The sequence below is a fragment of the Pteronotus mesoamericanus genome, unplaced genomic scaffold, assembly GCF_021234165.1.
Source record: "Pteronotus mesoamericanus isolate MK-2021 breed Mesoamerican mustached bat unplaced genomic scaffold, CSHL_Meso_final contig_20, whole genome shotgun sequence".
NCBI classification, from domain to species: domain Eukaryota; kingdom Metazoa; phylum Chordata; class Mammalia; order Chiroptera; family Mormoopidae; genus Pteronotus; species Pteronotus mesoamericanus.
In genome coordinates this window covers 51,602,822-51,619,458 of record NW_026555085.1, presented here as the reverse complement: position 1 = coordinate 51,619,458, position 16,637 = coordinate 51,602,822, and positions in this window count along the sequence as shown.

Genomic DNA, 16,637 nt, shown 5'->3' with positions numbered 1-16,637 from the left:
CATTTTATTTGTTTTATAGTATAGGATGTTTCTATTCTATAAGTGAAGAACTTAATGACTTAAAACGTCAAATCTGAAATTAACCAAACATTTTCCTGAGTACATGAGAAGTGAGTCAGTAATTTATGAGTTAATAATGGAACCTACACTTTATTTTTCTGAAAGTTTTACTTATTTATCTTTAGAGAGAGGTGAAGAGAGAAAGAGAGAAACATCAATGTGTGGTTGCCTCTTGCATGTTCCCAACTGGGGATCCGGCCTGCAACCAGGCATGTGCCCTGACTGGAAATCAAACTGGTGACCCTTTGAATTGCAGGTCAGTACTCATTCCACTGGGCCATAGCAGCCAGGGTGGAACTGACACTTCAGAATTAATGAGAGAAAATAAAAACAACTCACTGGTCCATATAAAGCAGAGTTGTCCTAAGATAAGCAATAAAGTTGTGGCATAACCATAAAAAGGACCAAAATAAGCTTTTTAATGCACACTACTCATTCTCGGCTGGGCATTTTTTTTCATTGTTTCTGTATCTTGACAGTTGGACTAATTTTTTTTGACATTAATAAGCATGCATTTAAATTTGCAGTGTGGCATCAACACTTTCAGGGGACAGTTATAATGAAAGTCACATAAGTGAGCTAAACTAATTAATGTGTATTAATTTTTCCTGATATCCTTCATTTCCTACCACAACTCTTGGTTATAGCATTAAAATGTTGCTATTTTCTACAGTTCATATCCAAAGGTATTCATAAACTTGATTTACTTTTCATATTTTCATATTTAAGGATTTATGTTAAGATAAAGTGGCAACACATGGTAAATTCCACCAGGCTGGAGTACCAGCTGGTGGTGGTTCATTGTTAAATAATCATCCAGCTTTGCTTTTGTCATTTGGAGAAAAGGTTTAATAATACACTTAAAATGAGAATTAAAATGTAATAACAGCAAGCAAAATATCCCTGATAATATGTACAGAGAAATAAGATTAATCATCACTGAAAAATTTTCATCTTCTCTACAGAAAGGTTAACTGATTAATAACCAAGAACAAATTTGCACAACAGTTTTGCAGGGGGCCTGAAAACATATAGTAGTGGGAGGAGATGAGGTAATTAGCATGCAAGTTACCAAGGACTATGGGCAGGGAACTGGAACACACCCACTTGAGTTATATGCCATGGGTATTTTTATAACCTTTGCTGTATTACTAATTAAAGAAATACAAGTTAGTTTATTTTGTTATTGAATATTGGCTGTTCTTTTCCTGCTAATGTTTTCCTAGAGGTTATATTAATTTAGATATTAGTACCACAGTTGTTTGAATAAAACTTCAGAAAGTATTTCCAACAGTATCCACACAAACAGATAAGAACAATGCCATCAATACTCAATTTTACAAATAAGGCAGCCAAGACATAGGAGAGTATTTCAGTAACAATTACAAAGTCAGTTAAAAGGCAGAGCAGTTTGACTTATTTCTTTCATTAATAACTTATAGTTTTCAGTGTACAGGTCCATCACTTTTTTGGTTAAGTTTATTCCTATATATTTACTCCTGGCAAGAGTCTATGTGAACCTGGATTAGTCTATATTGATACAATTTGAAGAGGGTAATGGTAAAATAGATATGGGTGTTCATTATACTGCTCTACTTTTATGTTTTCAAAATTTTATAACAAAGATTGACGACTGGCATAATCAGGATAAAATACAGTTTTCTGGGGGTGAGGGGGTAACTTCACGCTAATGAAAATGGCCTATAAGCAATATAGTGAAGAGACACAAATCAGTCACCTATTAACCACTGCCTGCCTACAATTTTTGCCATTTTTCCTGAATGCCATGGCCTATATTTATGCCCCTTTACATATCAATCTTATAAAGATTTTTGTTAATATATATTTTTGTCATTTCACTTTTTTGTTGTTTTTTCTGTAGTCATGACGGCAGTCATTGGGTACAGCCGCCTGCGAGGCAGAGCTACATTCCGTACCACTCTCTCTGAGACAGTGGTTCAGTTGGAACCCAGGAGGAAAATCTCACAACAACACTTCTTAAAGTAGGCAGCATGATTGCCATTCAAAAACAGTCTTGTAGAGGTATTTCTACCTGATTCTTAGCTATAACCCTGTGAACACATGAATAATTAAAATAGTGAATGATAATTGAATGCCAAGGAAAAGTAATCTTCAGTGAAAGGAAAAATCACTAACCCAAAGTGTAAAGAATGATTGTATAATGCAATGATATCTATCAATCCAATGGAGGAATCTAAAGAGTAGACATGTGGTAGGAACAAGACCTTGGAAATTACTAACCCAAATAATAAAAACAAGCCCTGGAGGCAAATATTATAATACATAAAATTTTCTAACCACAAAAGCATTTGACATACCAATATTTATAAGTGAGATTCAATTGTTTTAAAAAGTAAACACCATCATATTTTATCAAAAATAGAAACTCCAATCCCTTCTATATGTTACACAATTATCTGAAAGTTAACAACAAAAACTATTTGATAAATGCAAATGAAATCAATTATGATATCAGTAATGAGGTCAAATTTAACATAGACAACATAAAATGAAGCAAAGAGAAGTGTATAATGATAGTTTATAAACTATAAAAATCACGATGGGGAATTATTAGGAAGTTTTATATATCAGAATTCATATTGCAAACGTTTTCATAAACATAAAATGGAATAAACAAAGCAGCTTAAACTCAGTCTATTCTTGCTTATGTATACATAAACAAGTAAATACATTAAGAATATTAACATTTGGAATATTGTTATATAGAGAGGAGACATAAAATTCTCTTTGTCTCATTTGCAGACTTTTCTTGGAAATTTCGTTAATGTTTTATTGTTTATGCCATTACGCTTGTCCCATTGCCCCCCTTCACCCCTCCACGCTGCCGCCCCCTTACTTCCATAGCCAATCCCCACACCATTGCCTCTGTCCATGGGTCCTTCACGTATGTGCTTTGACTAATCCCTTCCCGTTCTTTACACCATTATCCCCTGCACCCTCCCTTCTTACAGCTATCACTCTGTTCCATGAATCCATGCCTCTGGTTCTGTTTTGCTCATTAGTTTATGTTGTTCATTATATTCCTCTTATAAATGGGGTGATGATATTTATTTTTCACTGACTGACTTATTTCACTTAGCATAATAGCCTTTAGCTCCGTACATCCTGTTGCAAAAGGCAGGAATCCCTTCTTTTTTTCTGCTGCATAGTATTCCATGTGTAGATGGACCACAGTATTTTGGTCCACTTATCTACTGGTAGGCACTTAGGCTTTTTCAAAATATTGGCTATTATAAATTGCATTGCTATGAAAATAGAGGTTCATAAGTTTTTTGATTTGGTATCTTGGTGTTATTAAAGTATATTGTCAGCAGTGGAATCACTGGGTCAAAAGACAGTTCCATTTTTAATTTTTTGAGGAAACTCCATGCTATTTTCCACAGTGGCTGTACCAGTCTGCATTCCCACTGACAGTGCATTAATGTTCCCCTTTCTCCACATCCTTTCTAGCACTTGTTTGTTGATTTATTAATGATAACCATTTTTTATTGGATTGTTTGTCTTCCTGGTGTTTAGTCACATGAGTTCTTTATGTATTTAGTAAATTAAACCCTTGCCTGATGTATTGTTGACAAATACGTTCTCCAATATAGTCGGTTCCCTTTTCATTTTGATGATGGTTACTTTAGCCATGCAGAAGCTTTTTAATTTGATGTAGTCCCATTTTTTTCCTTTATTTCCCTTGCCCTAGGAGATACATTGGCAAAAATATTGCTGTGTGAGATATCTGAAATTTCACTGCCTATGTTTTCCAGTAGGATTTTTATGGTATCATAGAACTTATATTTAAGTATCATATCCATTTTGAGTTTATTCTGGTGTATGGGATAAGCTTGTGGTCTGGTTTCATTTTTTTTGCATGTACCAGTCCAGCTCTCCCAACACCATCTATTTAAGAGACTGTCTTTAGTCCATTGTATGCTCCTGCTCCTTTGTCAAATATTTATTCTCTTCCATTGATCTACAAGTATGTGTCTGTTTTTTTGCCATTACCAGACTGTTTTGATTACCTTTCACACACATACTGTCAAATATATTTTACACCCTGAACATAAATAATATACTTTCATTTTCCATGCCTGTGAAATATAAAAATAGATCCTGAAAATTCTTCATACTATTAGAAATTATATAAAACTAGAAATATTATATACTATATTCCCTGACTATAATACAGGAAAATTACAAGTTAATTTATATGAATGTTAATGTAAATGGTGGTCTTTGAATAATAACGTTGTATCAGTATAGGTTCACTGATTGTAACAAATGTACCACTTCTGGTGGAGGATGTTGGTTAAGGGGCTGTGCATGTGAGGAGAATGGGGGATATGGAACATCTCTATACTTTCTCTCAATTTTGCTATAAACCTAAAATTTCTGTAAAAACTAAAGTCTGTTTTTTAACCCTCACCCAGCATATGTTCATTGACTTTAGAGAGAGAGGAAGGGGGGGGGGAGAAGCAGCAATATGAGAGAGAAACATCAATCAGTTGCCTCCCAGATGCACCCTGACTGAACCCACAGTCTAGGTAAGTGCCCTGCCTAGGAATAAAACATGCTGCCTTTTGGGAATGGCAGGGGCACCCAACCCTAGGACTCCTAGGAGCCGGGAGCAAGCAAAGTTCACATGAACTACACCTCTTCGCTCTCCCTTCCCAACCAATCCCCCGCCCCAGTCTTCCACTAAACCTGTTGATGGTGCCAAAAAGGCTGGGGACCACTGGTGTACAGGACGAGGCGCCAACCTACTGAGGCACCCAGCCAGGGCAAAACTAAAGTCTGTTCAAAAAAATAAAATAAAATCCCAACCACCATGAATTTACCAAAAATTCAAACAAAAACTGAAACATAAACTTCTCTTTTAAAGATTCCTGATAACAGAGTGAAACGAATACCTCAGTTGTATACTGCCTCGAAAGGAAAAAAAAAACAAAACACACTATGTATCAGTACATATTAGCAAAATTAAAGACATTCTCAGATGAGGATCTGTACCATAAACACTTTTATTTTCTAAGTAAATATTTAAAATGACACACATTTAAATAAAATAACGGAAAGAGGGGGCCAAAATAAATAGAAGGAAAGATGGAAAAGTATTAAAGATAAAAACAAATGTATTATAAAAATGTATTTAAAATACAAAATAATAAAATAGTAAATCTATTACAAACTTAAGAAAAAAGGTGACTAATTGTAAAACTACATTGTCAAAAATGCAAGTGAATAAATCATTTGAATAAAGGGGCACCACAATACTTATAACACAGCAACTGGTTAAATACTGTTCAATTAAAATTGAAAATCCTGGATGAAGCAAATGCTATCCAAAAAGCATATATTATTCATACTGTCCAGTTAGCATCAAAATTACTTGTTAATTGAAAGTGAACCTTTATGACCATGAAGAAACACAAAGTGAAAGGAGATATTTGCAGGGCATATTAATACCATTAAGATAGTATAAAGAATTCACAATTCTGCATGGTAAAGCCTGAAAATCTAAGAGTGTCTTGGATATTTCTAACCCAGAACTGCTATCCGTCATAATTTATTATAACTTTGAACTCAGCTCCAAATATAGATTAAACATTTTTCAAATCTCTGTGAATATCTCAGAGTAAAACCTATGAGGCAAACCTGGGTACATACATTCCTTTTGTTAGATACAGTTTCTCACCCCAGTCGAAGGACCGCTCAGATTATTAGGAAATCAGCTCTACTTTAATAAACAGTATGTATTGGTCATCCTAGTCTTTGAAATAACATATGATGACTAAGGTACACACTCAGATTACTATTCATATTCCTTGTCATGTTAAAAAGTAAGAAATGGGAATTAATATTTACTAATCAAAAAATTCATATCAATCACAATGCTGGACAGATCTCATTAGGTAAGTATATTTCATTCTTACAACAACTTTTGAGAGGTGGGAAAAATGATTTTTTTACTGAAGAAGGAAAAATAGAGCTCAGAAAAGTTAGGGAACTTCAAAATGTTAAAAAAAAATAGTATGTAGCAGAACTGGTATTTGAACATGTTTGCCTAACTCCCAAGATCATTATCTTCTAGTGTGCTCTAGTGGGTAGACCTGTATGTGCTGAGAACCTAAAACTTCCATTGGGAGGCAGCACAGCATAATGATCAGGGCCATATGTTTAGGCGTCAGACTGCTGGCCTTGGTCTGAATGCTAGTTTCAACACTTACTGGCTATTTGGCTGGGGTAAAGAAAGTTATTTAACATCTCTTAGCACTACTGTCTGGGTATAAACGTAGTTTTTACCCTGTCAAATTATTACAAATATTAAATTAATGAATTTATTTATTAATTTATCAATAAATTAATCTATTTAATACTTTATTAAATTAATAAATTATTGAAATTAATTATTAAATGATTTAGTAGTGTATTACTCATGATATTTAATAATTGTTAGCTATCACTGATTTTGTTTAATCCTTACTTTTGTTTTATTATTAAATATTTATTTTCAAGATGAGTAATACCCTGATTTATTTTTTTAAAGATGGAATCATCTAGCGATTTGCTCTAAAGAAATTCTATACACATTTACTGAAATAATTTTCTAACAATAATTACGAATGTTATTAACTACTGCTGAAATTTTTTCTCAAGCTGCTTGCTGTACTTATTTATGTTTTTGAGGGGGATGAAACAGCTTAGAGGCTTATTAAATCTATGTTTTCACCAATTCCTAATTTAATTATTACAAATTTAAAAGATGCCAGATGGAAATAACACTATTTTAATGAATTCTCTACTTCAGAGCTATATAAAAAAAGATATGTATATATTACTAGCAGAGATTCTTCTTACCAGGGGAGTTTAAAGAAAAAAAGTTTAGAGTCAAATTCAGCTGACAATTTCCAAACAATATTGAAAATAAAAAGTAAATGTTTAGAACAAAGTTACACATTAATATAAAACTTCTGTTGAGTTACTTAGTAGGAATTTGCTGCATCCTGCAGTGCTAAAATGTTTACCACTGCTTTTAAGAATTTAAACTTTCATTCTAACAGGACCCAATTTTGATATTCTACTCTCCCCCAAAAAGGTTTATTTGATGTTCCACAATCTCTTACCTTTAATTAAATGAAAAAAAATATTGGATAAACATTTCATTTTTCTTTGTACAACAGACTTGGTTATATTTATTATTTCACTTTTCAAATGATTACAGCTGCTATAAAAAAAAAGACTGACATCATTTCTCACCTGTAAGATTTGTTTTCCTCTCTTGGTGATGTTGTTTACTTCTTATGAGGTAATTTTTAAAATGACCTATTTAGACTTTTTCTATTTGGAAAACAACAACAAAAGCAACAGAAAAGTAGAGTCAGTCTAAGGTGAAGAGATTGGATCATTTTCTGTCCCTATCTTTACCTAATATTAGCTTTATTTGTTATTTATATATTTATTATTATATATATAAATTTTTATATTTATATATATATGTTTATATGGTGTATAAATATGGTGTACCTGTGCAATCTACAAAGGAAAGTAAAGGTTTCTTACAATTATGGTTCTTCAGGATTTAAGTGAGGATTTTTGGCATTATGCTTATCATACGGTTAAAAGTCCTTTGATAAGCACTTTGATAGAAAGGAATATAAGAATTATTTGTTTGTTCATCTAACAAAATTAGTGCAACCTTTATTTAAAAAAAAAAAAACAGTAAATTGAGTGACTTGAGAGATATCACTCAAATAGGATATTTCTCAGCTCTGAAACAGCAAGGATCCTGTCCCCCATTCTTAGAACACTTATGTACTAGGTGAGGTGAGCAGATACACAAAAAGTAACAAGTAAATTTATCATCAAAGTGATTTCAAGTTGTGGTTAGTTTTATGGAGAAACTAATGTTGAGTGAGATTTGAGGAGGGAAATAACCTTAGATTGTTTAGTGGTCAGGGTTACTTGGATTGAGAACTGATATCTAGGAAGCAAGAGGAGCCTGCAACTTGAAGATCCAGGGCGAGTTTCTGTATTAGAAAAGGAAGAAAAGATGTTTGTAGTGTCTGAGTGACCGAAAGATATTGTCAAAACAGAGATAACTGGACAAAGTGTTTGGAGATCAAGTCTTCTGAAGACCTGTAGGGTTTTCATTGTATACTTTTCAGTAATATACACAGGTGTAATTTTTCTTTTAAAAGGATCCCTCTTCTCATTTGTGAATGTATTATATTGAAGAAATGGGGAATTAGGAAATTCCATTATTGTAGTTATGCAGCTAAGAAGAGATAACCCACAGAGGTTGCAAGAGATAAAGATAAGTGAGTAGGTATGAGCTCTAATGTATGTAGGAACCATGATGAACTGAATATCAAAGTCTGAGTGATATGGAGGACTCAAATATCGCAATACTGCCTTTTAATTCTGATTAACTAGGTGGTTGATATTGTCAGCTACTGAGGTAGGGAAAAAGAGTTTTAGTGAACTAGTATTCTCTCACTACATTAGCAATATCCTTTATCATCACTTCTTATTTTATGTGTATCTCATCTAGCAAATGTAGAGTGATGTTGTTTTAACAAAATTAATATATGGTCTTAGTTCCCAATACTAATTATCAGAATAGGGAAAATTCTGTGAAGGAACTTCTGATAGGAACCAGCAGAGTGTGCTCTTCAAGGCATAAAAACAAGTGTGAGCAATTTAGAAAAATTTCAAGTTTAACAGACTATCCATATGGTAGAACATCCATTAATAACGGTACAAGAATATCATATAATAACTAAAATATACAGAGAATAATAATAAAAATAATAATACATTAAATAAGTAAAAGAAAAATTAAATTAAAATTTCTACCCCCTTCCTCTGCATAATTTCATTTAACCCATGGCCATTGTTCTGGTTATTTATTGCTGCATTATTAATTATGTCAAAATTTAGCAACTTAAAATGACAGCAGTCTTAATTTTGCTCACAAATCTGCGGTGTTTGCAGGATATGACAGGAATGGCTTTTCTGCCTGATGTAGCATCTGCTGGTATGGATCAAATGAGGCTGGAGGGTTTACCTCCATGGTGGCCCTTTCACATAGCTGGCCTGTCGATGTTGCCTGTGCTGGTATCATCCAGAGCTCCAGTGCTTTACGGGAGCTTCTCCGCAAGTCTGCATGCACTTCCTAACAAATTGGCAATTGATTTCAATCAGTATCTGTTCCAAGAGGCACAAATGGAAGCAGCATAGCTTATAACTTAGCCTTAGGTGTCCCTAAGCATTCTTGCAATATTCTATTGACCCAACAACTCACTGAGGTCAGCCCATATTCAAGGGAAAGGAAGTAAGAACTTATCTCTCAAAAGAAATAGCAAAGCATTTGTGGTCATCTTTAATCTTCCACAGGCCATCTTATTAATTCCACAAGGCTGTTAATAAGTAAATAAGTGAATGCTGTTCTGCCTTCTTGCATAATTGCTAATAAGGATATTTCCACTTTGCATGGGTGATAATGAGTATGCTTATGGTCCAATGAAGATTTGAAAAAGGAAATCCGTACATGTGGATTAACCATAAACTCAATTGCAGGTGGTTATGACAAAAAAAAAATTTCAAGTAACATTTCCATTACAATGATTCAATGCTAGAAAACAAATTAAAATGCCAAATAATGTTCACTTGAATTGTGTCCTCAGATAACATTTTTCTAATTGCAGTTCTTGCTTTAGAGAACAGCAATTAGGAAATTACATGTGCTGAAAAAAGAGGCTCAGAAAAGGCCTTGAGATTCTGGCTTACCATTGTTAATGAAGTCATACAATCTGTCTGTACTTATTAGGGTTTTTAAGCAGAGAACAGCTGAAAAATAAGGCCTATTTAAAATGAAATTACAGAAAGGCAGAAAAGACTTTGATAAGTATATTTGAAAGAAGAGTATTTTTTCACCTGTTCATGTGGTGAACATCTGTGGCTTTTTGGCAATCGTGTTTCCACTCAAAAAGAAACTCTTAGTTCAAAGACCCATCCTCCCTTGTATCTATTTCTTTGAAGTATTCCCTTGGATCCCTTAAACTATGAGTAGCCAAACGATTTTGGCATGTGGGATATAGATTCATTACAAATTGAGACTCAGTATTCAATATTTTATCTTTTATTCTGTCATTACCTGCTTATGCGTTTAACCAGGTTGTTTGACCACTTAGCCTTGTATGTAAGCAGAAAGGCCACTTTCAAAGACAAAAAAAATGTGAGCATGAGTGTAACATAACAGTCTTTGCCCACAAATTTTCACATGAAAAGAAATGGGATAAACATGGTGAGATTGTTAACTGATGGTGATAAATAGACAGTAGAGAGGGCATGCTTGCTGGTAGAGTAAAGGTCTCTGATATGCTTAAATGAGAGTGATTATACTCTCCAATTTTAAAGATTGTGAATAGTGAAATGCAGCTTGCTTTTGAAATTTATTTTTAGGAATAAAGTTAAAAACTCATTAATTTAAGTTATTACTTTAAAGCAAAATATTCTAATGTTTGCTCTAAAAGCAAACAAAACAACATCTATATAAAAGTTAGATAGGCAGAATCATTATATACCTTTTCAATCATAATATTAATTAGGTTAATAAAACCCAGCCATTATCAATGAGATAAACATATACCATTCAGGATTTCCAGATCTTACTAAGTCTTAGATTACTCTCAAATTTAGGGATCTACCAATGTGTATTTAGAAACAACGTCAGATAAATATTGGCCTTCATGAGTGAAAATGATTCCATTCTGTTTCTTTTTCTGAAATTGTACATGGTAAGGAGTTTCAAGGGGACATATTACTACAATATCCATTTATTGTGTTGTTTCATATTTCTCTCCCACATAATAAAGTTATTTCTCAGAATGTTTACTAAATATATATTAATTTTTTTCCTTCTTAATGGAAAGGCCACACTGTAGTTAGAAAGCTATCGCTAAAAAATAAGAAAAAGATTATCAAAACTTAGGTAATATAGTAATGTCTCTAAATATTCAGTCAAGTCTTGAACTGATCTCGCCTCCAAGAATAAAATTCATCATATTATTTTCTCATTTATTATTCAGAACATTTTAGCCCAGTGATAGGCAATATAATTGTTAGGGTAATTTTATTATTTATATTTGGTATACTAACATATTTTGACTTGTCAGAAAGATGCTAGATAACCCTCTTTTAAATTTTTTGAGAGAAAAGATAAATTCTTTACATGTTTCATCTTTATGAGAAGAAAATACGTCTGTTTATCATAATTTAATGTTTATTATTTAGTATTCTCATAGGCAATTTTTTACATATAGAAAAATTTATGTTTTTCACCTTAGTACTTAAATGATTTGCATTGCATCATGACCATTTATTATTTTTATTAGTCTTTTAAACTGCCTTCAGAAATATACATATATATGTCGAAACTATATGGTGATTAAATTGATTTTAAAATGCATAGTTTCAGTTATTTATGTTCTACTTGAAAGTCATAATAACTATATTGAATATAATAATTGCTAACATGTATTGCCCAATTAGTATGTGCAAGTTGATGCTCTAAAAACGTATTTTATTAATGCATTTATTTTTGTTTTTTTCTTTTCTTTCATGTTTCTTTTTAAAAAATTTTTTTATTTCATATTTTTCATTACCATTTAGTGCCCATATGCACCCTCCTCCCCAACCCCCCAATCACCACACTGTTGTCCATGTCCATGAATCCTATTTTCTTTTTGCTCAATCCCTCCACTCCTTAATCTCCCCACCCACCTTAGTTGTCTTCCTTCTTTCTATCTACGAGCCTCTCTCTATTTTTGCTTGTTGGTTCAGTGGTATTCCATTATAGCTGAGTAGTATTGTATTATAGCTGAGTAGTATTCTATTGTGTAAATGTCCCATAGTTTTATCTTCTCACCCACTGGTGGATACTTGGGTTTCCATATCTTGGTGATTATAAATAATGCTTCAATGAACATAGGGGTGCTTATGTTCCTTTGAATTAGCATTTTGAGTTCCTTTGGATATATTCCCAGAAATGGGATCACTGAGTCAAAAGACAGATACATTTTTAATTTTTTGAGGTATCTCCATACTGCTTCCCTCAGTGGCTGCACCAGTCTGCATTCCCATCCACAGTGTGAAAGGGTTCCCCTTTCTCCGCATCCTTGCCAGCACTTGTTGTTTGTTGATTTATTGATGATAGCCATTCTGACAGATGTGAGATTGGGTATCTGATTGTAGTTTTAATTTTCATTTTTCTGATTATTAGTAACATTGAGCATCTTTTCACATGTCTATTGGCCATCCGTATGTGCTCTTCGGGGAAGTGTCTATTCAGATCCTTTGCCCTTTTTTTAAAATTGGGTTGTTTGCTTATTTTTGTTGTTGTTGAGTTTTGTAAGTTCTTTATAAATTTTGGATATTAACCACTTATCAGATATATCAGTGAATATGTTCTCCCATCATGTAGGTTATCTTTTTATTTTATTGATGATTCCCTTTACTGTGCAAAAACTTTTTAGTCTGATGTAATCCCATTTGTTTATTTTTTCTTTTGTTTCCCTTGCCTTGGGAGATATGTCCAATAAAATATAGCTATGAGCAATGTCTGATATTTTGCTGCTTATGTTTTCTTCTGTGATTTTATGGTTTTGGATCTACATTTCAGTGTTTCATCCATTTTGAATTTTTCTTGTGTGCAGTGTAAGAAGGTGGCCCAGCTTCATTTTTTTGCACATATCTTTTCAGTTTTTTCCAATAACATTTATTGAATAAACTATCTTTAGCCCATTGTATGTGCTTGCTTCCTCTGTAGAATATCACTGACTATAAAGGTGTGGGTTTATTTCTGGGCTCTCTACTCAGTTCCATTGATCTATGTGTCTGTTTTTATGCCACTACCATGCTGTTTTGATTACTATGTCCTTATAGCACAGTTTCATATTACATAACATGATTCTTCCAACTTTGTTCTTTCTCAGGACTCCAGTTGCTATGCTGGGCCTTTTTGGTTCCATATAAATTTTTGAAATTTTTGAAATTTTTTTTCTAGTTCTGTAAAATACATCATTGAAATCTTGATAGAAATTGCATTGAATCTATAAATTGCGTTGGGTAGTATGGACATTTTAATGATGTTGATGCTTCCTATCAATGAACATAATATGTGCTTCTCCTTATTTTTATCTTCTTCAATTTATTTCTCCAGTGTCTTATAATTTTCCAAGTACAGGTACTTTGCATTCTTGGTTAGGCTTCTTCCTTGGTATTTTATTATTTTTGAAGCAATTGTGAATGGGATTATTTTCTTAATTTCCCTTTCTGTTAGTTCATTATTGGCATATAAAAATGCAACTGATTTCTGGATATTTACTTTGTATCCTGCTAATTTGCTGAATTTGTTTATTGCTTCTTACAATTTCTTGGTGGACTCTTTAGGGTTTTCTATGGACAGTCTCATGTCATCTGCAAATAAAGATAGTTTTACTACTTCCTTTCCAATTTGGATGTTTTTTATTTCTCCTTCTTGTCTGATTTCTATGGACTTCCAGTACTTTGTTGAAAAAGAGAGGTAAAAGCAGACATACCTTTCTTGTTCCAGACCTTAAGAGAAATGCTTGTAGTTTTTGCCCATTGAGTATGATGCTGACAGTGGTTTGTCATTTATGACATTTATTATATTTAGGTATGTTCCCTCTATTCCCACTTTGCTGAGACTTTTTATTATAACTGGATGCTAGATTTTATCAAATGCTTTTTCTGCATCTATTGATATGATCATGTGGTTTTTAGCCTTCATTTTGTTTATGTGGTGAATCACGTTCATTGATTTTTGAATGTTGTACCAACCTTGCATTCCCATAATAAATCCGATTTGATCATAGTGTATGACCTTTTTGATGCATTGCCATATTTGGTTGCTAATATTTTGTTGAGGATTTTAGCATCTTTGTTTATCAGGGATATTGGCCTACAATTTTCTTTTTTTTCTTTTAGTGTCTTTATTCATTTTTTAAATTAGGATAATACTGGTCTGTTTAAAAGAGATTGGAAGCCTTCCTTCCTCTTGAATTTTTTAGAATAGTTTGAGGGGAGGCATTAGTTCTTCTGAGAATGTTTGGTAGAATTCACCTGAGAAGCCATCCAGTCCAGGGCTTTTATTTGTCGGGAGTTTTTTGATTACCGCTTCAATTTCACTAGGTGCAATCTGTCTATTCAGAATCTCTGATTCTTTCTGATTTAGTTTTGGAAAACTGCCTGTTTCTAGGAATTTATCCATTTCATCCAGGTTGTCCAATTTATTGGCATATAGTTGTTCATGATATCTTCCTACAATCCTTTGTATTTTTTTGGTTTCAGTTTTGTTTTTTCTCCTCTTTCATTTCTGATTTTGTTTATTAGGGTCCTCTGTCTTTTTTTTTTTTAATGAGTTTGGTTAAAGGTTTGTTAATCTTGTTTATCTTTTCCAAGAATAAGCTCTTGGATTTATTGATATTTTGTATTGTTCTTTTTTTTCATTTTATTAGACTCTATTTCATTTATTTCTGTACTGATTTTTATTATTTCCTTCTTTCAATTCACTTTGGGCTTTGTTTGTTGTTCTTTTTCAAGTTTCTTTAAGTGTAAAGTTCCACTATTTATGTGAGTTCTCTCTCTCCCTTCCTTCCTTCCTTTCTTTCCCTCCCTCCTTCCCTTCCCTTCTCTTCCCTTCCCTTCCCTTCCTTTCCTTTCTCCTTTCCTTTCCTTTCCTTTCCTTTCCTTTCCTTTCCTTTCCTTTCCTTTCCTTTCCTTTCCTTTCCTTTCCTTTCCTTTCCTTTCCTTTCACCTTGTAGTGCTATGCATTTCCCATTTAGGATTGCTTTCCCTGTGTCCCACAGATTTTGAATCAGGGTGTTCTCATTTTATTTTTTTATTATTTTTTTAAATTTTATTTTAATTTATTTTTTCAAATACATTTGTCTCTGCCTACCCCCCACCACTTTCCCTTGCCCCTTCCCTCCCTCCCTCCCTCAGCTCTTCCCCTTTGGTTTTGTCCATGAGTCCTTGCTATATGTTCCTTGACTTTCCCCTTCCCTTCCTTTTCCCCGCCCCCGCTTCCCTCTTGTCTCTGTTGATTTCTTTTCCTTTCAGTGTTGCTGGTCTTATTTTCCTTGCATCTTTGTATTGGTTATTTCAAGGTATCTTTTGATTTCTTCCTTGATTTCATTGTTGACCCATTCACTGTTCAGTAATATGTTACTTAGCTTCCATGTCTTTGTGTGTTTTTTAGTGTTCTTCTTGTGATTGATTTCTAGCTTCATAACATTATGTTCAGAGAAGATGCTTGATATGGTTTCCATCTTCTTAAATTTATTGAGATTTGTTTTGTATCCCAACATGTGGTCTATCTTAGAAAATGTTCCATGTGCTCTTGAAAGGTATGTTTATTTTGCTGCTCTGGGGTGAAATGCTCTGAAGGTATCAATTATATTAATTTGATCTAGTGTGTTGTTTAAGGCTACAGTATCCTTGTAATTTTCTGTATGGAAGGTCAATACATTGATGTTAATGAGGTCTTAAAATCTCCTACTCTGACTGTATTTCTAATTCCTGACTATGATTATATTTCTGTTGCTCTGTCCCTTTATGGACATCAAGATTTGCTTCACATATTTAGGTGCTCCAATGTTCGGTCCACAAATGTTTACTAAGGTTATATCTTCTTGTTGGATCATTTCCTTTCTCATTATGTAGTGTCTTTCTCTGTCTCTTAACGTAGCCTTGGCTTTAAAGTCCATTTTGTTGGATGTAAGTATCAATATTCCATCTTGCTTTTCCTTTCCATTTGTGTGAAATATCTTTTTCCTTCACGTTATTTATTTTTTTTGAAAAGGTAGACTTTTAATAACTGCTTTTATCACCAGGTTAAGTCATGCAGTTATAAAGTAGTTAGAAATTTCTGAAAGGATATTATTGTTAAAGAAAGAAAAAAGCTCATTCTTATATAAATAGTATCTACCACTTCACTGACATGCTAATATTCAAAAGGCCCTGGCAAAATACAACACTCAGCCCCACGTTGTTTTCAGGCTGTTGTTAATGAAACTATGTGTACAATGTGCACTCCCCAAAGACACAAAGTTGAGATGAGTGGGGTCATTACCGGCAGTTCTCAGAGCCACCAGTCAGACCCCAAAGAGGGAGCCCAAGCATTTTTTTTCCTCCTGGGACACTCTATTTGAGTTATTATGCAATCAGTTGACACAGATTTTCAAAAAAGAACAATTAATTAACATGAGGAGGTTACTGCATTCTTTGGACTATATGTCATAATTGTAGTTAGTAAATTACAACAGTCTTAACAAAAATAACCTCTGTTATTTGATACTCAATGATTATGTATGAAGATACCTTAATTCACCACTAGCCTTTTTGTTTTGCTGGACAATATATTATCGATATGCTATAAATTATACTGTTTTATGTTATAAAAATGTTTTCATTCATTATGTTTATAGATATTCACTGCTTGAGTCAAGGTTAGGCTTATTCAA